At 34.0% G+C, this 7,778-nt stretch overlaps 1 long non-coding RNA gene across 1 annotated transcript; it reads left to right on the top strand.

Moving 5' to 3' along the window:
* The first annotated feature begins 1,906 nt into the window (after positions 1 to 1,906).
* Positions 1,907 to 2,790, top strand: LOC143266017 (uncharacterized). Its single transcript, XR_013040924.1, has 2 exons — positions 1,907 to 2,109; positions 2,560 to 2,790. It is a non-coding gene; the product is annotated as an uncharacterized LOC143266017 (long non-coding RNA).
* Positions 2,791 to 7,778: the final 4,988 nt, after the last annotated feature.

Consider the following 7,778-nt stretch of genomic DNA (forward strand, 5'->3'; position numbering starts at 1 on the left):
ACGTGGATCGTATTACCATAACTGAGGTTTTATTACCATGACTTGGATCCTATTACAATGGCTTGGACCTTATTACTATGACTGAGGTTCTATTATCATGACTTGGATCTTATTACAATGACTTGGATCTTATTACCATGACTGAGGTTCTACCATCACGACTTGAATCTTGAAATCACTAGAATATTGTGTCATCTAACTTGAAATTGTTAGAAACAGAAAATAATTGTAAGTGGTACACAAAGTTTCCAATAACGTAATTTTCGGTGAGTGAAAATGGTGAGAACGATAGACTGTAACATAACGCGAGTAATAATGTAAGAATTGATGTATCAAAATTTAAAATCGTGAGGGAGAATTAACACACAAAGACATGTTCAATAACCTAACCTAATTTCAAGTGGCGTAAAATGGTGGAACGACAGTTTGCAAGGGGATTCATAATTCACAACCGAAGTGGTACCCGGTTGCAAAATGAAATCAAAAGCATTATTTGATGGAACGAACTGTTTCGTAAAAGGAAATCCTTTCAATCTTCCTCGATAATATTAGAATCCATATCGTACACGTATACAGGCACGCAGATATAGACAGGTATCCAGAAAGAACATTCGAATGTACGCGAAGCAGCTAAAGGGTGTATGATTGATCGTGCCATAGCATGCCAGATAATACAATTTTATTTCATTTGATTCCGTTGAGGTAATTGCTATTTTGGCGGGTCTGCCATACCCAACAGCCAACGGGAGTGATGTATTGGCTCGACTCGTTCTTTCTCACCCTCTCTTTCCTTTCGCCTACTTATTCCCACCTTTCTTTTTCTTCATGTTTCATCGCTCATCGATTCAACATTTCCTATATTTTTTCTATATTTCTCTCCACCCGTGAGAACTTTGTGTTAGCCGTATGAATTCGTTTTAATTGTCCACACATTTGTTCTTATTTCTTTCATACATTTGTTCTTATTTCGTTCACTTAAACATTTCTTTCATATGTTTTATACGCTTATTTCTTACAGTTAATTCACTCGTTCTTATTTTATACATTTGACTTGCTCAAACATTAGCAAACAAACAGTAGCAAACTTTAACAAACGTTGGTAAACTTTAATAAACATTTGGAGGGATTAGTCAAATATAATCAAAATAATGATTTAAATCTGCTGTAATTAAATTTGATTATAAAGCTAAACCAGTCCCAATTATTGTGAAAATATGGAAACAATAAACGTTCGAATAGTTTGGTTTTAATATTTTTTTACGAGGCAGCCAGGTCAAGGAACACGAACAAGGCGTTTTATTTGAAGCAACGCGATAAGTTCGTACCGGGCCAGAGGAGTAGCATGATTATTACTATTGCTATTATTGTTGCGGTTACATCGACCACGATCACTCAAACTCGTTAAAACTTTCGGCATTAGTACCGACTTCAGCTTGCATACCACCCTCTCCTTTCCGTGCACTTCCACAGTTCTCTCCACCCTCCACGATCAACTTCCACGCACGCCCCACATACACACCTGATCAAGCCGACGAAAACTTGCCTCGCGATTTCTCGCGTTGCAAGACTTGTGCAAGCGTATCTCTCACGGTTTTGTAAATAGAAAAGATAACTTGCTGGCCGTGGAAACGCTTTATCGCCCACCGTACTTATCGTTTCGCGGCTGTAACAACCCTTCCTGCCAGTATTTCGCTTTAACGATTTCCATTTGTTACTTCTTTGCTACTGAACTTTGCATTTATTGTGAACTCTGATATCTTTTTAGCATTACTCATTTTGACACGCGATGCTTTATATGTTTTGTATTTATTTCGTTTATTTATACTTGTGACGTTCAACGTCGTTTGAAGGTTATTTCAAATGTTTTAGTATATTTGTCAAATTTTAGTATATTATCTAATTTCACAATTAAGGTAAAAGTACCAGTAGTTGACCATGTACCAGTAGTTGACCATTTTGTTTAAAAAATGATGAAATAAGGTTTGTATAAGTTGCGCACTTCAGATGATAGTGACTTTTAGATGCCACGACATTTGTTGTTTAAATTTTGGAACAATTGCGCGTGAAGTAAAGTGTGTCTATTAGCAGCGAATATCCGAGTGCAATAAGGTAAGTAATGTGCCGATATATTTCTATTTCCTTAACGATTCTGTTAAGAATAGCTCTATAGTCCAGATAAAAAATTTATATGTTGCGAACATTTTGTGAATAAATCAGTTACTGTGTAAGCGCTTACAATGTTTTATCAATTTAATAAATACATTGTTTTTGTCGTTCTAACTTAAAAAAACAATAGTTTTTTAATGGTCAACTTTTGGGTATTGTTAATGTACAACTTTCAGAAGTTGACAGGCATGGAAGTGAATAGTGGCTACTTCACTATTTCACTATTTTACTATTTTACTATTTTACTACTTTACTATCATACTGCTATAGTGTTTTGCGATTTTCATATTTTACTATTTTATTATTTTGCATCTTTGCTCTTTTCCTATTTTCTTGTTTTTCATCTTTCCTCTTTTTCTCTTTTGTCATTTTGTTATTTTGCTATTTTACTAGTTGATTATGGAAGTGGCCAGAGAAGCCCGACGTGTTGGACTACAAATGGAATGCTGTAGTTTCTCATATTAATGAGCCCACCAAAGCAAGCAGAACTCGTAATGTTTATTCTGTTCCTGAGTTGAATGTTTTATTCAATTAATTTGGTTAATTTCGTCGTTTTATTGTTTAAATATGATTTGTACTGCTTATTGTTAAAATTAAACGATAATAAACTGATTTCCAGCATTAGTCTTTTAACCTTGCTTCGAATATAAGTGGTCAACTACTAACGAAAAGAGGTGGTCAATTACTAGTTTTTTCCTTTTCAAGAGTGGTCAACTACTGGATCATTTTCCGAATTCTCAAAAATATTTACCAAACTTGTATAACTTAACTTTTTTTAAAAAGTGGTCTTGGTACATAATCTGAAGGGTTTAACGAACGTCTCCATGCATTGATTCTCGCCATTTATTGGTAGAGTAAAGGGTTACCATTGTTTCCGTAGAAAATTTCTCTTAACTGGTCAACTACTGGTACCTTTACCTTAGTATATTGAGGAAATTAGGTGCTATCATATAAACAGACATATTGGCAAATTTAAATAAAAACGGAAATCATATGTCACATGTGTAAACACATCGTCAACGAAGATATGTAGAGGTTATGTTGTTTCATACAATCAAACGTTAGAATTGTGGACATATGAAGATTACATAGTTTCATAAGTTCCAACTCGTCGAATTAAAGATTTGTCAAGTTTATATTGTTTCGTATGTTCATATTCTCAAAAACGATATGTGGAGATCATGTGGTTTCATATATTTAGACACATCATCAAATTCCATGACATATCAAGGTTATATAATTTCATATATTCAAACACATTGGATTCGACAGCATATGATACTTAAATAGTTTCATCAATCGAAGCACATTGTCAAATTTAATGATGTGTCAAGTTTATATTGTTTTATATGTTCAAACACATCTCCAAATTTAATGACATGTGAAGAATATATGATTTCACATATTCAAACGCATTAGATTGAATAACATATGATGGTTATGTAGCTTCACCAATTGAAACACATCGACAAATCTAAGGATGTGTCAAGTTTATATTGTTTCATATGTTAAAACACACCCCCAAATTTAATGACATGTAAAGATCATATGGTTTCGTATGTTTGAACATATCACCAAATTCCATGACATATAAAGGTCATATGAAGGTTCAACACTAGGTTCAACATCATGTGAAGGTTATTTCGTAAATATAAAGTCATTGTTAAAATGAATATCACGTGATGATCCTATAGATTCATACATTGAAACACATCGTCAAATTCAAACGTCATGTGAAGTTCATATGATTTCATATATTCACATACGTTGTTAAATTCAAGGACATTTGAAGATTATTCAAATATTATTTGAAGATCGTTAAATTGAAAAACATGTAAAAATTATATCGTTTTATAATTTCATGTATTCAAATATATTAGCAAGTTTAACATCATGTAAAGACCATATTATGTGTATGTAGATCACAGCTAGTACGGTAATAAAGAAATGGCACTTAATAAAATATGAGGAATTTTAACATGTTGCCTATTCCATACATTATAATAATAAACTTTAGTCCTGACAAGATGTGTTGCGCTTCACACTGCTCCCATAATCCACCCCAAAAATCATTGCACCAAAAACACCAATCTTACATAAATAAAAAAATATAAAACTTACATAAATAAAAAAATTTCAAACTTACATAAATAAGAAAATATCAAACTTACCTAAATAAAAAAATATATCAAATTAAGTACATAAAAAAATATGAAACTTAAATAAATAAAAAAATATGAAAGTTACATAAATACAATGTATAATCCATCGTCGTATAAAAATTCAGTGCAGCGATAATGCCAGGTTTCCCAGATATATTGGAAGCACGCCCAATTCTTTCGGCGTTCCCGAAGGACGCCGGTGGTAAACACAGGAACCGGCTGGTGAAGTATGATCCTGGCGTGCGAACGTTAGAAAGTATGTAGGAATACGAAATTAATCGCCTGATTCTGGTACACACAGAGACACACGGATGTACGGAAAGAACGGTTTGTTTCGCCAGTTAGGGGCGTTACCGTGAAGTGGAGAAGGGGGCTCATAGGAAGAAACGGCGATATAAAAATAGATATGAGTCAATGTACGCGGGTGGAGAAAGAAGGTAGACGGTGATGGTGGTTCGTGTAAAAAGACACGAGAAACCCCCGGGAGGAAATGAGAGAAAAAGAGAGAACGGCGGGGTATGTATGGAGATTTCGAGTCATGCGATTCAACTATAAAACTCGGCGAGTTTTGCAGCTGGCGAGGCGTCTCGCACTCACCACACTCCACGCACCCCTTTACCTTCTCCTTCCATATCACTCACCCTTTTCCTTTTCACCGTTCCGCAGTTATTTACGGTTTGATTCGCCTTATCTTCTATACCACCGACCCCCCGCCGCCCCCGCGACACCGACGTCCTATTTTCTCGTTCGTCTCTTTGCCTACACCGAATGTATGAAACTAACTGTTCGGACACCCTGCATCACGACTACCCTAACTCGTTTATCAATTGTTATGCTTCTTTTTTGCTCAAACCTGTCCAGATTTTACGCTCGGACAAGAATCGTTTCTTCTTTCTGAACAAAGTTAACAACTTAGCTTTGAATTTTGTAAATATTCTTACCACCTTTTGTAATCCTGCAAAACTTCTTTGAGTTTAGGTTTAACAAATTTTAGTCAAAAAGGTTGAAAATTTACAAAATTGGTTTACTTTGATTTCTAGTAAATTTTAGGCTAAAAATATAAGAACGTAACTTTACAAGTTTTTAATAAGATGAAACCCATGGGTTTTAACATATCGTTAAATGATTGTAGAGGACTATAGTTTTAAAAAAATCGATTGTAGTTTGAAAAAAATCCGACAGTACTATTTTTATTATTACTCAACTTAACTAATTCTTGCATCAAGTGTGAAATAAACCAACAATACAAAAATATTTGGTAAATTATAAAAATAAAAATGGTAACAAATTTTTAAAGGAATTTATCAACGCGTTAAACGATAGTCTTCTTGTCTCGAACGGAAGCAATTAGAAATGCAGGAGAAAAGTGAATAGAAAGGCAATCTGAACTAGGTTCGAAATTGTCGCCTCGTTCAAAAGATAGACAGTCTACCGATAGTAGCTTTCACACAGCCACTAATGGCCGCCTCTGAGCCGATAGAGGCACGGAACGAGTGAAGTATAGATCAAAAGGACAGAAAAAGATGGAAATAATAAACAGGGGTTGCCGTACACATCAAATACAAAGGGATTTTCTCTTCTACTCTACTCTTTCTGTCACCTACTCTGAAGAGATCAGAACAGACGGAAGGATAATGCTATAGATCTTTGTTGCGTGGACGTCCTTTTGTGCCGATACGTCACTGTACTCGCTGCGATGGGCAATTGAGTTGATTCAACCTTTGTGCGGTAGAAATGTACCTGGTGAATGTTGTGCGTTAATGACGTTGGGAATTATGGATTTGGGATTTGGGTAATTTGGGAATTTGGGAATTTGAGTAATTTGGGAATTTGGGAGGGTGGAGGTTTGGGAATGTGAAAATTTGGAGGAGTGGGAATTGGAAAGCTTAGAAATTTGAGAATTTGGGAATTTGAGATTTGGTGATTTGGAGAGCGGGGAAAAGGAGGAATTGGAAAATTTGGGATTCGGTGATTTGGAGAATGGGGAAATTAGGGATTGGAAAATTTGGGATTCGGTGATTTGGAGAGTGAGGAAATTAGAAATTGGAAAATTTGGGATTCGGTAATTTGGAAACTGGGGAAATTAGGAATTCGGTGATTTGGAGAGTGAGGAAATTAGAAATTGGAAAATTTGGGATTCGGTAATTTGAAAACTGGGGAAATTAGAGATTAGGTGATTTGGAGAGTGAGGAAATTAGTAATTGGAAAATTTGGGATTCGGTGATTTGAAGAGTGGGGAAATTAGGAATTGGAAAATTTGGGATTCGGTGATTTGGAGAGTGAGGAAATTAGGTATTGGAAGATTTGAGATTCGGTGATTTGGAGAATGGGGAAATTAGGAATTGGAAAATTTGGGTATTTGGAGATAGGGAAATTGGGAAGTTTGGAAATCGAAAAGATTGATTTGGAAAGGTAGGAATTCAGAAATTTAGTAATTCGGAAATTTAGGGATACGGTAATTTCGAAATTTGGAAATTTGGAAATTCTGTAATTTAGGAATTTTAAGCTTAGAAATTTGGAAATTTATGAATTCTGTAATTCAGGAATTTGTAAGCTTAGAAATTTGGAAATTTAAGAATTCTGTAATTCAGGAGTTTATAAGCCTAGAAATTTGGAAATTTAAGAATTGAAAATTTAGAAATTCCATAGTTTAGAAATTCAAAGATTTCAGAATGAAAAATTTAGAACAGAAATTTCGTAATATAAAAATTCCTAGATTTATTAATCTAAAATACACCAATTTTGATTGACTATCTGTCACTCTAAAACACAGATTTTGTCAATATTGATAGCTTAAACTGTTGCACCCTTCAATTATCAAGTTTTTACTTTAAACCCACTTTTTAACAAAAGCACTCTTACCAGCATAAGGAAGCAATCTTCCTATGTTCACTTTTTTAAACACTATATTTTTGTTTAAAGTCGTTGCAGTTTTCATTGAAAATAGATTGAGTAAACGTGAAATGTTCCTGTACGAATCATCATCCCTTCAATCTAATATCCCTCGTTTTCGTGCATCGGTAACTTCGAATGGTTAGTCGGTTGCATGCAATGCATTGATGGATACAATGTAACGTGATTGTACCAATCATGCGATATTATAATTAATAATAGTCGCTATTAAGCCTTAACTTATATACAACTGTTGCTAATGTAACGATATATAATGTTGCGATACAGCTTTATTAAAGCGTGCGAAGTAGTTTTTAAATTTTAGGTCTGAATTTAGTATGTATTTAACATGTATTTAGTATGTATAAGTACTTGTTTTAAAGGCTTTTGGCTTAACCTTTTAAAGGTTTACTACATTAACCTTTTATTTCTTTCCCTTAGTATTCTGAAGAATTCAGGAGATAAAGTTTTAGGTTATGTTGATATTATAACGAGTTTATGAATAAAATTAATTATATATTTATTATAGTAAAATTATATTTCTGTATAGTTATTATT

Source organism: Megachile rotundata, chromosome 16 (assembly GCF_050947335.1).
Source record: "Megachile rotundata isolate GNS110a chromosome 16, iyMegRotu1, whole genome shotgun sequence".
NCBI classification, from domain to species: Eukaryota; Metazoa; Arthropoda; class Insecta; order Hymenoptera; family Megachilidae; genus Megachile; species Megachile rotundata.